Source organism: Protopterus annectens, chromosome 11.part0, assembly GCF_019279795.1.
Source record: "Protopterus annectens isolate FY-2018-M chromosome 11.part0, PAN1.0, whole genome shotgun sequence".
Lineage (NCBI taxonomy): Eukaryota > Metazoa > Chordata > Ceratodontiformes > Protopteridae > Protopterus > Protopterus annectens.
Window position 1 is genome coordinate 532,434,006 of NC_056745.1, and position 18,688 is coordinate 532,452,693.

The 18,688-nt window shown below is 44.2% G+C and overlaps 1 protein-coding gene across 1 annotated transcript in view; it reads right to left on the reverse strand.

The window, feature by feature from the left end:
- XPOT (exportin for tRNA) overlaps window positions 1–18,688 on the reverse strand; it is a 3,393,313-nt gene that overhangs the window by 941,537 nt on the left and 2,433,088 nt on the right. The gene's annotated exons all lie outside the window — the stretch shown is intronic.

Consider the following 18,688-nt stretch of genomic DNA (forward strand, 5'->3'; position numbering starts at 1 on the left):
GTTCTGAGCATATCTGGGAGTTTCCTCCCACTAAGCCTACTAAACAAACTATCACCCCATGGCCTCAATGCAACATCCTTGTCCTGGTTCCATAGTTATCTCTCTAACAGTGAAGCAAGCCACCAAACGTGAGAAAGTACAGTTGTGTACACTAACCATAAATGTAGATGTTAAGAGTGTATTCACTATTGCAGTCATTACATTTGGGTTATCTCCTTGCAGGTTGCCCTCAGTCGGCCTGAATAACAAAGTCTTGGGTCCTGCGTCAGTTGCTGTCCCTTATTCCATGACGTCAGGTCGTCAGGGGTATAAAACATGCAGCCGATGCCATTACATCAGTTTTTCTTGCCCCAGATGTCAGTTGCTGCCCTAATGGAAAGCAATTAAACATAAAAGCACAAAGCTATACCTCCAACAAAAAAGCAAATACACCAAAAAGGCTTTTAAGCATAGTAAAGAACAGTAGAAGTATAGCCATAAGACGTTAGGGGGCTGGAGGGAGGGTAACCAGGACTGCAACAGTGAATACACTTGAACATCTACATTTATGGTAAGTGTACACAACTGTACTATGTTCTTCGTGTTTCACTGTTGCAGACATTACATTTGGGTAGATTCCCAAAGCTATGGTTGGGAGGAGGCTATAAGGCCCTGCAAGACTGCAGTGGCAAAGCCAGCTCTGGATTTAGAGAAAATTGGCAAATGACAATGCTTGGTGAAAGTATGCACAGAACTCCAGGTAGCAGCTTCTAGGATGTCCCTGGTAGGGACGCCTCTGAGAAAGGTTGTATAGGTAGATGCAGCCCTAGTGGAGTGAGGTCTGATCCCCTGGGGGATAGGTTTTCCATAGTGCTTACAGCAGAAATGAATGCAATGGCTTATCTGTTTAGAAATGGTTTGCATTGAAATAGCCTTCCCCTCTGCCTCTGCAGCAAATTCTACCAGCAGTTGTTCAGATTTCCTTTGCGGTTTAGTCCTGTCCAAGTAGAATCCCAGCTGTCTGTGCACATCTAAGGAATGCAGTATCCATTCCCTTTATTCTGTGGATTGGGAAAGAAGGTTGGCAAATGAATGGACTAATTAAGAGCCACACTGGATAAGGCTCCACTGCCATAAGAGCCTGTAATTCAGATACCCTTCTAGCTTAAGTGATCGCTAAAAGGAAAGCTGTTTTCCAAGAAAGAAATTTTATGTCTGCAGTAGCAGCTGGCTCGAAAGGAGGTAAGAGTGAGTTTCTCCAAGACAAAGTTAAAGTCCCAGGTAGGGTTTGGAGCTCTCCTGGGTGGTCTCAAAATTTTTGGCCCCACTGAGGAACTGCTTGAGCAGTGGATGAGAGCAGAGGGGCGGTTCTGTGTTATAATGAGCTGAAATGGCTGAATCGTGGGTTTTAATGGAGGAAAAAGACAGGCCCTTGTGAAGCATCTCAGTTAAGTATTATAAAATCTGAGGTAAATTGGGCGCTGCTGTGCTCATCCCTTGAGACTGGTTCCAGGCAAAGGATCTTTTCCATTTTTCAGCATAAGATTTTCTAGTACTAGGCCTCCTTGCCTCTAAGATGATATCCATCACAGGTTTGCGGAGGGATGGTAAAGGAGAGCTTAAGTAATTAGCCAGGCTGCAAGGTTCAGTGTTGGAAGCTGAGAGTGCATAATCTGGTTCTCCTGCGGAGACAGCAGGGAAGGAGTCTGAGGCAGGTGCCATGGAGATAACCGTGACTCACTACGCAGGAGAGGGTACCAGTGTTGGCTAGGCCAGTCTGGGGCAATCAAAATCATCCTTGTTTTGTCCTGTTTGATTTTTAGTAGTACTTTGGAGAGCGGAGGCAGAGGGCTGAAGGACAGAGCATCCACTTTCCAGGCTTGTTTGTGGGGAGTCCTTGTGCAAAATTTGTCCAATTGATAGTTCTGGGGAGAGGCAAACAGGTCTATATCAGGGCTCCCCCATTTGCTTATCAACATGTTGAAAATCCTTGGTTCCAGTTTCCACTCATGTGGGTCCATGAGGTTTCTGCTTAGTCCATCTGCCGGTGTATTTAATTTTCCTAGCAAGAATTGAGCTTGTAGGTGCACTTGGTAGCTCAAGGCTGTGTTCCACAATGCCATGGCAAGTCTGCAGAGGGGGTAAGAATGTGTACTCCCCTGCTTGTTTATGTACCACATAACAGTGGTGTTGTCTGTCTTTACCATTAGTTGTCTTGGAAGAATGAGGTCCTTGAAGGCTGTCAGAGCATTCTGTACAGCTAACATTTCTTTTTGATTGATATGCAAGTGCATTTGACTTGGATTCCATTTGCCCTGAATGCACTTCCCTGCCAGGTGAGCCCCCCATGCATAATCTGATGCATATGTTGTTAGGGTTTGGGCGATAGGGGGCGGTGTGAAAGATAGTCCCTTGTTTTGGTGGCAGGCCTCTGCCCACCAAAGGAACTAGGCGTAGGCAAGGTATGATAGGAATCATTGTTTCTAGGTCTTGAGAATGTTGACACCATAGGCTTTTTAGATACCACTGTAGTTTCCTCATATGCAATCTTGCATATGGAATTAGAAGAATGCAGGAGGCCATGAACTCAAAGGCTTGCAGTATTTTTCTTGCAGAGTTTTTGTGGCCACTTGTTTGAAGTAGGTTTTTAAATGAAGTTGCTTTTCTGGCATGAGGTAAGACATCTGGTAAGTTGTATTCAAGCTTGCTCCCAGGAATATAATTTGTTGGCAGGCTACCAGGTGTGATTTCTTTTCGTTTATGGTGTACCCCAGACAAGTTAGAACCCTTTTTTACAAAGGCCACATGATTCAAAAGTATGTCCTGGCTTTCTGCCTGAATTAGACAATCGGCCAGGTATGGGCATATTTGAATATTTCTTTGCCTGCAAAATGCAATAACTGCAGCTAAGCACTTTGTGAATACCCTGGGCACAGTAGATAAGCCAAAGGGCAGTGCAGAGAACTGACAGTGCGTGTAGCCTGCTTTGAAGCGTAGGTATCTTCTGCAAGATTCCCTGACTGGAATGTGCAGGTACGCTTCTTTTAAATCTAGTGTTGCCAAACAGGCATCTTTGCCTAGCATAGGAAGCAACTGGTGAAGAGTCAGCATCTTGAATTTTGGAATCTCCAAAAAGGTGTTTAGAGTAGACAGGTCCAGAATAGGATGTCATGAATTGTCTTTTCTGGGTACAAGGAAAAGTCTCGAGTAGAAACCTTGTCCCTTTTCCTCTTCTGGTACCAGCTGAATAGCCCCCAAGCTTAAGAGAGAAAGTACTTGTTTTTGGGCCTCTGCCCACTGTTTGGGGGTAGGTCCAGCTACCCACTTGGTGTTGGCAATGTGTGGAAATGAAATCTGTATCCCTGGGACACTATATTTAAAACCCATTTGTCCTGGGTAATGAGTTCCCAATTCTTTGCATGAAGAGCAATCTTTCCCCCCAAAAGGGGCAGTCAGTTGATAAGTGCTTGGAAATTTTAAAAGGAAGTCACTGAGACAGTTTACCATAGGAGAGTGTCTTATTATTCCCAGACTTGGAAGTGCTGGCCTCCCACTGCTTAGTTTTGTAAGTCCCCTGGGACTGAAACCTGGGGATTTTGCTTTGTCTGGGTTTGGCTTGAGAAGACCTGGAAAGGGCTAGAAAGGACCAATTCTTAGAGGGCCAGTGCCTACTAAAGATAGGAGACGGAACTTGTAAAAAAAATCTTTAACAGTTTGCATAGATTTAGATTTATCTTCCATCTTTTTAAGAACTTCCTCAATCTTGCTGCCAAACAGGTGGTCCTGATTTAAATGAGCATCCAACAATTTAGCTTTAGCATGATCAGGCAAAGATTGATCCTTAAGCCAAGCATGCCTTCTGAGCACACACCCAGTAACAGCAGCCCTGCACGAGGCCTCTAATAAATCAAAATCACACTGTAAAGTATGCTTTCCAACTTGTTCAGCAGAATGAATTAAATTGTGTAATTCTTTATTTTCCACAGAGTCAGGAATCAACATCATTTTCTGCTTAAGCAGTCCAATAACATGTTGCTGATATTTTAACATATGAAACTGGCAGTTTAAAGCCCTATGGCCAAGGTTGCAGAAGTGTAAACCTTCTTACCCCATCTATCCAGCGCCCTGTAGTCTCTATCAGAAGGGGTAGGATTTTTAGCAGTAGAAGCCTTAATGCCCTTGGGCCCCTGTGAAATAGTCTCTGGGTCTGCAATAGGATTTTTGAAAAGGAACTTGTGGGACTCAGGGACCCTGTAGTGTCTGTCAGGTTTTCTGGGAGCAGGAGGCAGGGAATCAGGGGCCAAACTAGATTCCGAGAAAGCATCATCAACAATGTCTAGTACAGGAGGAATAGCTAAAAGCCTATGCTGAGGGTAGGAGAATGAAATCCCTAAGCCTCTTTTTTGAATCAGAAAAATCATGGCTCTTCCAGTGAAAATGCTCCCTTAGAGTATGTAAGGTTTCCCCAAAAGAAAAATCCTCATGAGTGGAAGCAGAAGGAATGGAGTCTTCTGCATCAGAATCCTCATAACTGGGTAAGGACAAATCCAGATCATCAGAAGAGTCAGAAAAAACAGAATCCTGATCAGAAGACTCATAATCAACCTCAGTCCTAGGCCTCTGGGGGGGGGGGGGTGACTACCTCTGATTAGAGTTATTAGATGTTCAGACATTCTTATTATTTGTTTTTTAGGCATAGAGGCCTGAGCATGTGACCTGGGCTTCAGTTTTTTAGATATGGATCGAGATTTAGGCCTAAGTAATGAAGGAGGTGTCGATTTAATATGCAAGTCCATAGGCCTGAATACACCTTCAGAAGCCGGTGCCTGCACAGCAGCTCCGGACCCATCCAAGGTAGAGATATCCATGGGTTCCATAGGTGAAGACTCTCGCAGCATACCGGACTCCATATGGGTCTCAGTAGAGGCCTGCGAATCAGAAGTAGCAGGTATCAGGGCCAGCGAAAGTGCCTTACTGAGTACCAGCGAATTGGCAACTGGCTTAGGAGAAGCGTCGTCGGCAGTTTTGGACCTCGGTGGCCTGTCTCTGTCTTTATCTTTGCATTTTTTCGGAATCCCAGTAGTCGGTTGGCTAACCGACGACATTTCTGGATAGTTAAACAGAGAACCTAAATATTTAGAGGAAAAATATACCGGCGATGGATAGTGTGTTGATTAAATAAAGCACAAAACCAACAGCAAGGTAGGTCGTGGTCAGGATCTAAGCAAGGAATTCAGTACAAATGAAAAACTTCATGAGGTATTTGTTTTCCACAAGTAATGCAATTATTAACTTTTACTGACATCGGTAAGGAGCAAGAAAAAGTTTCCCCAATGGGGTACTTAGCTTTAGTTGAAGACTCCGGTTCTGAAACTCAAACGAAAATTTCAGTAGTAGGCCGACCAGCACTTGTGACCTACTTCTGCTTCGGGCACCGCATGGCAAGAAAGACTGATGTAATGGCGTTGGCTGTATATTTTATACACCTGACGTCATTGAAGAAGGGACAACAACCAACGCAGGACTCAAGACTTTGTTAATCAGGCTGACTGAGGGCAACTTGCAAGCAGATAACCCAAATGTAATGACTGCAACAGTGAAACACGAAGAACATCACCCTGCCCCCCCTTCTACCCATCACTGTTGGTGTACCCCAAGGATCCATAGTTGTCCCCCTTCTCTTTACAATTTTTACTAACAACCTCAGCTCTTCAACCCAACTAGCCTCCATAGTCCAATACGCTGACGACTCTATATTAATCTGCACAGCCCCCACCCCCAAGGACATAAAAACAAAAATGCAAAAATCTTTCCAGGACATAGAAAACTACCTCACTAGCCATTGACTCATACTTAACCCCAACAAAACCAAGTTAATTGTCTTCAATTACAATAAAAATACAGTTTTGTACCTACCATAAATGTAGATGTTCGAGTGTTCACCCTGCTGCAGTCATCACACTTGGGTTATCCTGCCGTCAGGCGGTCCCCGCAGTCAGCCAGAGTTCCAAAGTCTTGGTCTAGCGACGGTTGCTGTCGCTTCTTCCCTGAAGTCAGTGTGCCAGGGGTATATAAGAGGCATCCAACGCCATTTTCTTCAGTTTTTCTTGCCCCAGATGTCAGGTGCCCCCCAAAAAAAGGTCACTACATATTGCCAATAAAACATGTAAGGAACATACAAAGCATACCTTCACCTATAAGCAAATACACCACAAAGGTTGTTTCAGATAGAAAGGCATAGAAAGGTTCAGCTAGGTCAGAGGGGATGGAGGGAGGGTAACCTGGACTGCAGCAGGGTGAACACTCGAACATCTACATTTATGGTAGGTACAAAAATGTACTATGTTCATCGTGTTACCCTGCTGCAGTCATCACACTTGGGTTGAGTCCCAAAGCTAAGGATGGGTGGTGGAGTTAAACAGGGCTTGAAGAAGCTAGTAGGCCCTGCAAAAAGTACAGTTTTGTACCTACCATAAATGTAGATGTTCGAAGATCCACATTGCTGCAGTCCTTACACTTGGGTAGTCCGCTGTCCCCAGTCGGCCCGAATACCAAAGTATAAGGCTGACGTCGGTCAAGGCGCATTAGACTGACGTCAGGACGTCAGGGTACAAATGCGCATGACCGACGTCATATCCTCAGTCTTTTCTTGCCCCAGATGTCAGAAGACCCTAAAAAGGAAAGGCCAAAACCAACAAACAACAACCAAATGACCAAATCCCCTTGCACTAAATATATGTACAATAAATACAAATTTACAAATGTACAAACCAACCCACACAACCACCTCAAACTACAGAGGGGAAGGAGGGAGGGTAAATTGGACTGCAGCAATGTGGATCTTCGAACATCTACATTTATGGTAGGTACAAAACTGTACTATGTTCTTCATCTCACATTGCTGCAGTCCTTACACTTGGGTAGAATCCCAAAGCAGAGGTAAGGGAGGTTGGCAAACTATAAAGAAGCAGGAGCTGCCAAAATGCCCTGCAAAATAGCAGTGGCAAAACCAGCCCTAGATTTAGAGTAAAGAGGAAGGTGGTAATGCTTAGAGAAAGTATGCACTGAACTCCAAGTAGCTGCCTCCAAAATATCCTTAGTTGCCACCCCCCTTAGAAATGCTGTTGAAGTGGCAGTAGCCCTAGTGGAATGAGGCCTAATCCCAGCTGGAATCTCCTTGCCATGATGGGAATAACAGAAAGCAATGCAAAACCCAATCCACTTAGAAATAGTCTGTTTTGACACAGGCTTGCCCTGAGAACTCAAAGCAAAAGAAACAAACAACTGCTGAGACTGCCTGAACTCCTTAGTCCTGCTTAAATAATAACGCAACTGCCTGTGTACATCTAAAGTGTGCAAAATCTTTTCCCCTTTATTTTGGGGATCTGCATAAAAAGTAGGCAAATGAATAGTTTGGTTTAAAGTCACACTAGAAACCACTTTAGGCATAAAGGAAGGATTAGTACGTAAAGATACCCTATCCTTATGGAAAATTAAGAAAGGCTCAACTGCCATAAGGGCCTGCAATTCAGAAACCCTTCTTGCAGAGGTAATGGCCAACAAAAAAGCAGTCTTCCATGACAAATATTTCAACTCAGCAGTAGCTGCAGGCTCAAAAGGTTGTAGAGTGAGTTTCTCCAACACAAAATTGAGGTCCCAAGCAGGAGTAGGAGCTCTACGTGGGGGTCTTATATTCTTTGCCCCTCTAAGAAATTGCTTGAACAAAGGATGAGAAAACAATGGTGGGTCACAGTCATAGTGAGTTTAAATTGCTGCATCATGAATCTTAATGGAAGAGAAAGACAAACCTTTGTCCAATAGCTCAGTAAGATATTGAAGAGCCACACTCAAATTAGGCTCAGAAACATCCAAATCCTTTGCTGCACTCCAAAATAAAAATCTCTTCCATTTTTCTGCGTACACTTTCCTTGTACTAGGCCTTCTAGCTTCCAAAATCACATTCAAAACCTGCTGTGGAAGTTGAGACCTTCTATGGTTCAAAACAGAATGTGCCAGGCTGTTAGATGAAGAGAGTGAAGCTTGACATTGAGTAAATGACTGTCCTCCTGAGACAACAGGTGTGGAATCAAAGGTAAAGGCCATGGAGGCTTCCTTACCAGACTCCTTAGTAATGGGTACCAGTGCTGCCGAGGCCAATCTGGAGCTATTAAAATCATCCTTGGTTTGTCCTGTCTGACCTTTAGGAGTACCTTTGGGAGGAGAGGCAGAGGTGGAAAGGCATACACATGAAGACTTTTCCAACTGAAAGAAAGAGCATCCACTTTCCAAGCTGTGTGATGAAACCTTTTCGTGCAAAACTTTGGCAGCTGGTGGTTTAGTGGAGAAGCGAACAGATCTATGTCTGGAGTTCCCCATGACACTATCAATTTCCGAAATACATGAGGATCCAATTTCCACTTGTGGGGATCCATGATTTGCCTGCTTAACACATCTGCTAAGGAGTTCTGTGCTCCCGGCAGAAACCTTGCTTGAAGATTTAGTTGCAAACTTAAAGCAGTCTCCCATAAAATCATTGCTTGCCTGCATAGAGGATAAGAATGTGTTCCTCCTTGCTTGTTGATGTACCACATGACAGTTGTGTTGTCGGTTAGAATCAACACCTGCCCTGGAAGAAGTAAATCCTTGAAAGCCATTAATGCAAACTGGACTGCTAACATCTCCTTCAAATTGATATGTAGATGTTGTAGTCTGGCAGGCCACTTGTCTTGTATCCACTTTCCATTCAGATGAGCTCCCCAAGCTTTGTCTGAGGCATCTGTCATTAGAATCTGACTCGCCTCTGGCCGGGTCACAGAGAGTCCCTTGTTTAGGTGACATTCCTGAGCCCACCACAAAAATTCCTTTTGAATGCAAGGTATTACTTGAATGACAGTGTCCAAATCCTGGCAGTGCTGTGTCCATACATTTTTGAGATACCATTGCAGCTTCCTCATATGCAGTTTGGCATTGGGAAGCACCAGAATACAAGATGCCATGAACCCTAAGGCTTGAAGGACTGTCCTTGCAGTCAGCCCGGACTGAAGAGATAGTTGACGGAAGTAAAGGGAAAGATTCTTTTGTTTGTCCGGGGTCAAAAAGGCCATCTGGGTTGCTGTATTCAGTCTCACACCCAGAAAGCACATGTCTTGAGAGGGTACTAGACTGGACTTTATTTCGTTCACAGAATACCCCGGGCATCTTAGCACTGCTATCACATATTCCAAATGATGAAGAAGCTCGTCCCTTTCTTGAGCCAGAATCAGGCAATCGTCCAAATAAGGATAGATCTGTATTCCTCTTAGTCTGAAGAAAGCTATCACTGGAGCCAGAACTTTCGTGAATACTCTGGGCGCAGTAGATAAGCCAAAGGGCAATGCAGAGAACTGATAGTGAGAATTCCCAGCTCGAAAACGCAGATACTTCCTGCAACTTAGTCTGATAGGAACATGAAGGTAAGCCTCCTTGAGATCCAAAGTTACCATCCAGTGATCTTTGCCCAGCAGAGGTAAAAGCTGTTGTAACGTCAACATTTTGAACTCGGGAATGTCCAGATAAGTGTTGAGGATAGATAAATCCAAAATTGGTCTCCACATGTTCCCCTTTTTTGGTACTAGGAACAGGCGAGAATAAAATCCTAGGCCCCTTTCTGGCACAGGAACCGGCTGTATGGCCCCTATTTGGAGTAACAGAGAAATTTGCTTGTGAGCCTCTTTTCTTTGTTGAGGAAGAATGTCTGGCATGCCTTTGAAAGGAGGCAAGGTATGGAAATAAAACCTGTAACCTTGGTGAATGATATCCAATACCCATCTGTCTTGGGTAATTAAACTCCAATTTTCTTTGAAAAGTGCCAACCTTCCTCCCAAAGGTGCTGCCAGGCGAGAAGGCTCTGGCAGCTGAAAAGGTAGGTCATTGGGTCTGTTTACGAAAGGACTGACCCCTGCCCTCACCCGAAGACTGTGCAGGAGAACTCCCTGTTCTAGGCCTGAAAGAGCCCTGAGCTCTGCCCCTGCCACGTCTAGATCTACCCCTAGACTGGGAATCATAAGAAGGATACGTCCACCCCTTAGTAGGCCAATTTCTACTAAACTTTGGAGGCTGAACCTGCAAAAAATCTTTAACAGTCTGCATAGACTTAGCCTTGTCTTCCATTTTCTTTAAGACTGCTTCAACAGGAGAACCAAACAACACATCAGATTGTAAAGGAGCATCCAAAATCCTTGTCTTAACATGCTCAGCTAAATTCTGATCCCTCAGCCAGGCGTGCCTGCGAAGAACAGAACCAGTAGCAGCCACCCTCGACGAGGCCTGTACAGCATCAAAACCACATTGCAAGGAATGCTTACCCACCTGTTCAGAAACATGTACTAAATCTTGTAACTCTTTACACTCAAAACCTTCCGCCAGAGCATCTACCTTAGACTTCAATTGTGAAAGGAGATAGTTTTGGTATTTCAACATGTGAAACTGGCAATTCAAAGCCCTCATAGCTAGAGTGGAAGAAGTATAAACTTTCTTTCCCCATCTATCCAAAGCCCTTGCCTCTTTATCTGGAGGAACCGGATTTTTAACAACAGAAGCCTTAACACCTTTAGGCCCCTGAGAAACAGTTTCTGGGTCTGCCCTAGGACTCTTAAAAAGATACTTATGAGCTTCAGGCACCCTATAATACCTATCCGGTTTAACAGGAGCAGGAGGCAAAAAATCCGGATTAAGAGAAGCCTCTGCAAAAACATCTTCCACCACATCCAGAACAGGAGGTATAGCTAAAGGCCTATGCTGGGGTAAAAACAAAATTCCCTAAGCCTTTTCCTGGAATCAGAGAAGTCCTGACCTTCCCACTTAAAATGCTCCCTCATGGAATGAAGAGTCTCTGAAAAAGAAAAATCCTCAGGAGGAGAAGCAGAAGGAGTAGAATCATCCACATCAGAATCAGAATAAGGAGAATACTCCTGCAAGTCTTCAGCCGAAGACTCGGAAGCATCCGAACCCTGCTCAAAACTCCCAAGCACAGGTTCCACCCTAGGCCTCTTATCAGGAGGGGGCATAGAACCTCTAATCAGTGAAATCAAATCTTCAGCCATTTTAAGCATATGCTTCTTGGGCACAGACCCTGAAGAACTAGGGGTGACACCAACTGAAGCTAAACCTGGCCTGCCTCTGGGAGAAGCCTTGGAAACAGAAGGGGAGGGCCTAACCACCTTAGGAAGTGAGGGGAGAACAGCTACCTGAGAAGCCCCTTCAGCCTGGCCTACCTCCTGAGAGGACACATCTTGTAATAATAAAGTCTCTCCCTGGGACTCCAAAGAAACTTCTGGCTGAACCTCCGGCTCCACCGAGCCCTCTAAAGAACCGGCGTCCGGGACGGACGGTTCTTCTAACCTAGGCTTTGCTGCTTTGTCCTTGCGCTTTTTCGACGAAGCGGGCGTCGGAGCATCCGACGGCATTTTATAATTGCACCGCTTGCCGAAGAATAACCTGGCACAATCTAATCTTCTCTTTATAGTGCGTTTGTTAAATCTAGCACAAGAGCGACACCCAACAACGTCGTGCTCAGGCCCTAAACAAGGTATACACAAGGTATGATAATCCTTATGAGGTATCTGTTTCCCACAAGAAATACAGTTATTCACTTTTTCTGACATCCGGTAAAATACTGAGGCAAGAAAAAAACAAATTATTCCCCAACGGGGTACTTAGCCAACTTTGATTCGGTCTGAAACTCCGACTTCGGAAAATTTCAGAACGCCAACCTGCACTTGCAACACTGCTTCTGCATCGGACCATGCGGCAAAAAAGACTGAGGATATGACGTCGGTCATGCGCATTTGTACCCTGACGTCCTGACGTCAGTCTAATGCGCCTTGACCGACGTCAGCCTTATACTTTGGTATTCGGGCCGACTGGGGACAGCGGACTACCCAAGTGTAAGGACTGCAGCAATGTGAGATGAAGAACATCTGCAGTGGCAAAGCCAGCTCTACTCAGAGTATAGAGGTAAGTGATAGTGTCTGGTGAAGGTGTGCACTGAACTCCAAGTTGCAGTTTCCAGAATATCCTTGGTTGGTACCCCCCTGAGAAAGGCTGTAGATGTAGCTGTAGCCTTGGTGGAGTGGGACCTAATGCTAGCAGGAACCGGTTTTCCATAAAGAGTGTACCAGAAACATATACAATGTCCTATCCATTTTGCCATGGTCTGTTTTAAGATAGCTTTTCCTTGTGATGCTGTAGCATAGGATACAAAGAGCTGGTCAGAGTTACTGAAAGCCTTAGTTTTATCCAAGTAGTAACGTAGCTACCTGTGAATGTCCAAGGAGCGCAGGAGTCTTTCTCCTTTGTTCTGGGGGTTTTGGGAAAAAGGTGGGCAAATGAATGGTTTGGTTTAGGGCCACACTGGATACCACCTTTGGCATAAAGGAGGGTTTAGTTCATAGAGAGACTCTGTCTTGATGAAAAATGAGGAATGGCTCCACTGCCATTAGTGCCTGTAGCTCTGAGACTCTTCTAGCTGAAATTATTGCTAGCAGCAGGACAGTTTTCCATGATAGAAACTTTAAATCAGCTGAGAAAGCTGGTTCAAAAGGCGGCAGTGTAAGCTGTTCCAGAACAAAGTTGAGATCCCAACTTGGTGTTGGTGCTCTCCTGGGCGGTCTTATGTTCTTGGTCCCTCTGAGGTACTGTCTTAGGAGTGGATGTGAAAATAAAGGAGGATCCGTGTTGTAGTGAGCTGAAATCGCTGAGGCGTGGATCTTAATAGATGAAACGGAAAGTCCTTTGTGCAACATCTCAGTTAAATATTGTAGAATCTGAGGAATGTCTGGCTCAAGGAAATTTTGGCCTTTAGCCTGGTTCCAGGTGCAAAATCTTTTCCATTTGTCTGAATAGGCTTTCCTGGTGCTGGGCCACCTGGCCTCCAGAATGACATCCATAACAGCTTTAGATAGAGGAGTTGGCCGGTTGTTTAGGTGATATGCCATGCAGCCAGATTTAAAGTCTTGAGCTGACTGTGTAGAATCTGACTTTCTTGCTGGGTGAGAAGGTGAGGAATTTGTGGTAAAATCCATGGTGGGCCATGGGCCATGTTCCTTAGTATTGGATACCAGTATTGGCGTGGCCAGTCTGGAGCAATGAGTATCATTTGTGGCCTCTCTAATCTGACTTTCAGCAGCACTTTTGCTAGAAGAGGCAGTGGAGGGAAGGCATACACTGTCAATGTTTTCCAACTGAATGTGAGGGCGTCCACTTTCCAAGCTTGTGGGTGGAATGTCCTTGTGCAAAATTTTTGAAGTTGGTAGTTTTAGTGGTTGGCAAACAGATCTATGTCTGAGCGTCCCCATTTTTGAGTTATCATTGCAAATAGTTGTGAATCCAGTTTCCACTCGTGGGGATCCATGATGTTTCTGATTAAGTCGTCTGCCAATGTGTTTTTCTTTCCTGGAAGGAAATGCGTTTCTAATTGAACTTGGTAAGTCAGTGCTGTGCTCCACAAGGTCATTGCTTGCCTGCATAGAGGGTAGGAGTGTGTACCCCCTTGCTTGTTTACGTACCACATTACTGTGGTATTGTCTATCTATTATTAGTTGTCCTGGGTGTAAGAGATCCTTGAAAGCTGTTAGGGCATTCTCTACAGCTAGCATTTCTTTTTGATTGATGTGCAGATGCCTTTGATCTGTAGTCCATTTGCCTTGAATGCACTGTCCTGCCATGTGTGCTCCCCAGGCATAGTCCTATGCATCTGTTGTTATAGCTTGCCTGGCTGTGGGTAAGGTAAAAGGCTGACCCTTGTTGAGGTGACATGCCTGTGCCCACCATAGAAACTCCTGTTGAAGGCAGGAAATGAGTGGTATCATTGTTTCCAAGCTGTGGCTGTGTTGAGTCCGTACGCTTTTCAGGTAACATTGTAATTTCCTCATATGCAGTTTTGCAAATGGTATTAGTAGTTTGCAAGATGCCATGAATCCCAAGGCCTGCAGAATTTTTCTTGCAGGGAGTTGGGTCTTTGTTGCCATTATTTTGAAGTATTGAGTCAGGTGTTGTTGCTTGTCTGGCGTGAGATAAGCCATCTGGGCCATTGTATTCAAGCTGGCACCCAGGAAAATTATGTTCTGTGAGGGCACTAGTTTTGATTTCTTTTTGTTTACTGTGTACCCTAGGCAACTTAGAAGGTGTTTGACAAACGCCAGATGTTGTAAAAGAATGTCCTTGCTTTCTGCTTGAATAAGGCAGTCGTCCAGGTATGGGTATATTTGAATTCCTCTTTGTCTGCAGTACGCAATTACTGGTGCCAGGCATTTTGTGAAGACCCTGGGCACAGTAGATAAGCCAAAGGGCAGTGCAGAGAATTGATAATGGGTTGAACCTGCAATGAAATGAAGGTATCTTCTGCAATTTTTTCTGATAGGGACATGCAGGTATGCCTCCTTGAGGTCCAACGTTACTAGCCAAGCCTTCTTGCCCAACATGGGAAGCAGCTGCTGTAGTGTTAGCATCCTGAATATGGGTACTTGTAAATAGGTGTTTAGAATTGAAAGGTCCAGAATGGGTCTCCATGCTTTGCCCTTTCTGGGGACTAGAAAGAGTCTCGAGTAAAATCCTTGTCCTTGCTCCTGTGTAGGTACCTGCTGAATGGCTCTCATGTCCATGAGAGCTGTAATTTGTTTTTGTGCCTCTGCCCATTGATTTGGTGGCAGGTTTGGCATTCCTTTTATCCTTGGCAAGGTGTGAAAATGTAATCTGTATCCTTGTGAGACAATGTCTAGGACCCATTTGTCTTTTGTGATGATGTGCCAGTTGTCTGCAAAAAGTGCTAATTTTCCTCCCAAGGGAGCTGCCAAGAGAGATTTGCTTGGCAGTTTGAGGGTTGTCATTGTGTTTGTCTTCTAGTAGTTTGGGGTTGTCTTCTCCTCCTTTCTGGTAGCGGCACCCCATTGGCGAGGTTTGTAAGGGCCATGTGACTGACCTCTGCCCCTTGGGTGTCTATATTTGCCCCTCTGTGGTCTGTCAGAAGCTGGAAATGACCAATTTTTTGTTGTCCAATTTCTGCTGAAAAGAGGGGGTTGTACCTGTAAAAAAACCCTTGACCGTCTGCATAGACTTTGCCTTATCCTCCATTTTCTTTAAAACCTATTCTGCTTTGACACCAAATAAGACATCCTGCTGTAAAGGTGCATCCAATAATTTTGCTTTAACATGATCAGGCAGGGTTTGTTCTTTTAACCAAGCATGTCTGCGTATGACAGACCCAGTCACAGCTGCTCTACAGGAAGCTTCCAATGAATCAAATCCACATTGTAAAGTATGTTTGCCCACCTGTTCAGCTGCATGCAACAGATCTTGCATTTCCTTGAATTCAGACTGTTTAGAATGCGTGCTCATCTTTTGTTTTAATTGAGACATTAGGAATTGCTGATATTTCAGCATGTGAAACTGACAATTTAATGCTCTCATAGCTAGAGTAGCTGAGGTGTATACCTTCTTTCCCCACCTATCTATGCTCTGGAGTCCCTTTCAGTGGGTACAAGATTTTTAGCCATAGAAGCCTTAGCCCCTTTGGGACCCTGGGACATTGTTTCTGGGTCAGCAACAGGGCTTTTATAAAGGAATTTTTGTGAGTCAGGTACTCTGTAGTATCTGTCTGGGTTAGCTGGAGCAGGCGGTAGAGAGTCTGGATTTAGACTAGACTCCAAGTAAACATCATCCACAATGTCTAAAACTGGAGGGATAGCAAGTGGTCTGTGCTGGGGTAGTAAAAGGAACTTCCTGGCCTTCCCAGTGGAAATGTTCCCTCATGGTATGTAAAGTTTCCCCAAAGGAATAGTCTTCAGGGGGAGATGCTGAGGGGACAGAGTCTTCAGCATCAGAGTCTTCATAAGGGGGAAAGGAGTAATCCTGTTCCTCAGAAGAATCTGAGGAAACTGAAACCTGGTCACAGAAGGAATAATCCTCCTCTTGTCTTGGCCTTTTGTCTGGATGGGGATGGGAACCCCTGATTACAGTAATCAAATCTTCAGCCATCTTAAGCATCTGTTTCTTAGGCATGGGGCCTTGAACTGGAGACTGATGTACAGTCTTTTTAGGTTTTAATGGAGTTTTAAGCTTAGCATAAGATTTAATGGTGAGTGTAGTCACAGTCTGAAGACACCTTCTGCAACCGAAGGTGTTTCTACTGCACCAGGATCTCCTTCTGCTCTGGTGTTGGAAGGGCCTAATGAAGATGGCTGCGTCAGCCTTATACTCTCCGTTTGAGAATCCAAAGCTGTCTGGGGTTCCAATTCTGAGGTCGTCAGGGGCTGCGTAGACGCTTCACTGAAAACCGGAGAACCGGCGACAGGCCCAGCAGAGGCTTCAGAGTCTGGCTTCGTTCTAGGCTGCCTGTCCTTATTGCGTTTTTTATGCATGCCGGTCGTCGGTTGCTCCGACGGCATGGTATAATTAAATTTCCTACCAAATAGTGTCGAGTGAAATCAAAACGACACTTGATAGTTTGTTTATTGAACCTAGCACAAAACCGACAACCAGTGACGTTGTGGTCTGGGCCTAGGCAAGGAATACAATAAGAATGGAAGTCCTTATGAGGTATTTGCTTCCCACAAGAAATGCAATTGTTAACCTTTTCTGACATCGGACTGAGGCAAGAAAAGGTTCCCCAACGGGGTACTTAGCTTTATTGAAGACTTCGGACTGAAATTCGATTCGAAAATCTCAGGTGTCGGCAGACCGGCACTTGCGAACTGCTTCGGGCACCGCGTGGCAAGAAAGACGGAAAAAAATGGCGTCGGATGCCTCTTATATACCCCTGGCGCACTGCCGTCAGGGAAGAAGCGACAGCAACCGACGCCGGACCAAGACTTTGGAACTCTGGCCGACTGCAGGACCGCCTGACGGCAGGATAACCCAAGTGTGATGACTGCAGCAGGGTAACACGATGAACATCCCAAAACATGTGTGACTCCACTTTCTATCCTTTCCACAAACAGAATCAAAATAGATGCCACCAGCCAAGCTAAACTTCTAGGTCTCACAATCGATGATAACCTAAGGCTTGACACCCACATCTCCTTCACCATCAAGAAAGTCCACTCCAAACTTGGCACTCTTTACAAAATTAAACCGTACCTTACAGACAATGCCAGAATAGCCACTGCCCGCACACATCTACTCTCCATCCTCCTCTATGGCTCCCTACTATTTACAAACATTCGTAAATCTGACCTAAATAATATGGAATCATGCTACAACAAAATCGCCAAGTTTGCCACAGGCCACCCTTACAGAACCCACCACCTTCTGTACTCTCCCAACTTAAATGGTTAGAACTATCAAACCTTCTAACATTTAACCAACTGTCCATAGCCCACAATACAATTCACAAACCTAACAACTGCCCAGCAATCACCAATCTAGTCCAACTTAACAGTAATCCTAGAGCACTAAGATACTCCAACTATTGCTAAAGATTACACAAGCCCACAACACACAGGGCACCACCCTCTTTTCCCATAAAATTGCCAAACTGTGGGAACACTCTTCCTCAACCTATGGCTAAAAACCCCAGCACTCATGAGTTTAAAAACCTCCTTAAGGAACATCTAGCAAAACACTAGCTCTGCTCCTGCCATACTCCTGGGTTGAGCTACCTACTACTCCTTTAAATTGCTCTAAACGAGCTTATTCTCACAGCTACAACAATTAACTGCTGAAGGCTATCTTGTTTCTACACTTTGTTTCAGTTATCAATGTATACATTCATACTGCTTTGTCTTCAACTGTTATGTAAACTGCATTTCTCTATCTTGCAATTATTGTATCACACTGTTCTCACTATTAACTCATGCAGTCCTGGTTAAGCTACCTACTACTCACTTATATTACTCTAAACTAGCTCATTCTCACAGATACAGCTATTAACTGCTGAAAGCTATCTTGTTTCTACACTTGGTTTCAGTTATCAATGTATACATACATACTGCTTTGTCTTCTATTACGTAGACTGCATTTCTCTATCTTGCACTTATTGTATCACACTGTTTTAACTATTAACTCATGCAGCCAGCTTTTATCACTGTGCCATTTTTTGTTAAATTTGCTAATTATTGTTAGTAACCAAGGTCTTAACTGACTGGCTTTGTGCATTGTTGATTAATACGTGTTCAATTTGATTGTTTAATACTGTCTATTTTACGTATGGAGATTTTTTCCCCTGGCCTCCACTGAAACTGGGCCTCATGTCCAGTCGGACATTACCCGGTAAACAAACAAAATAAATAAATAGCTATGAAGGATTCCATGGGTTCCTACATTATAGCAAATCTGTCAAAACAACTGTCATTGGAAACAAGAATTCATTAAAATAAATATTTTGGTATTCTATGCACCTAGCACAAATTTCTAAATCAATACGATTTATATCCTTAGCTCTCTGACAGGGCTGAAGCACAAAGCTTAATCCTAAAATATGCCTCTTGATTAACAAATAAGCTATAATATCAACCAAAACATCCAAAATGAAATGGTTGTTCTCAACAGATTAAAAACAATGAAGTAAAAACAGGTACCCTGTACTTTTTTAGTGCTTTCATCCATCACAACAATAGATTTCATCAAATAAAGGAAATAAATCACCATTGCTACATGAACACAGCTAACAATGTGAAAACTCAGCTGTTTTTTTAACAGAAACAATTCCCTATAAGTAATGCTCAAGTAATAGAAA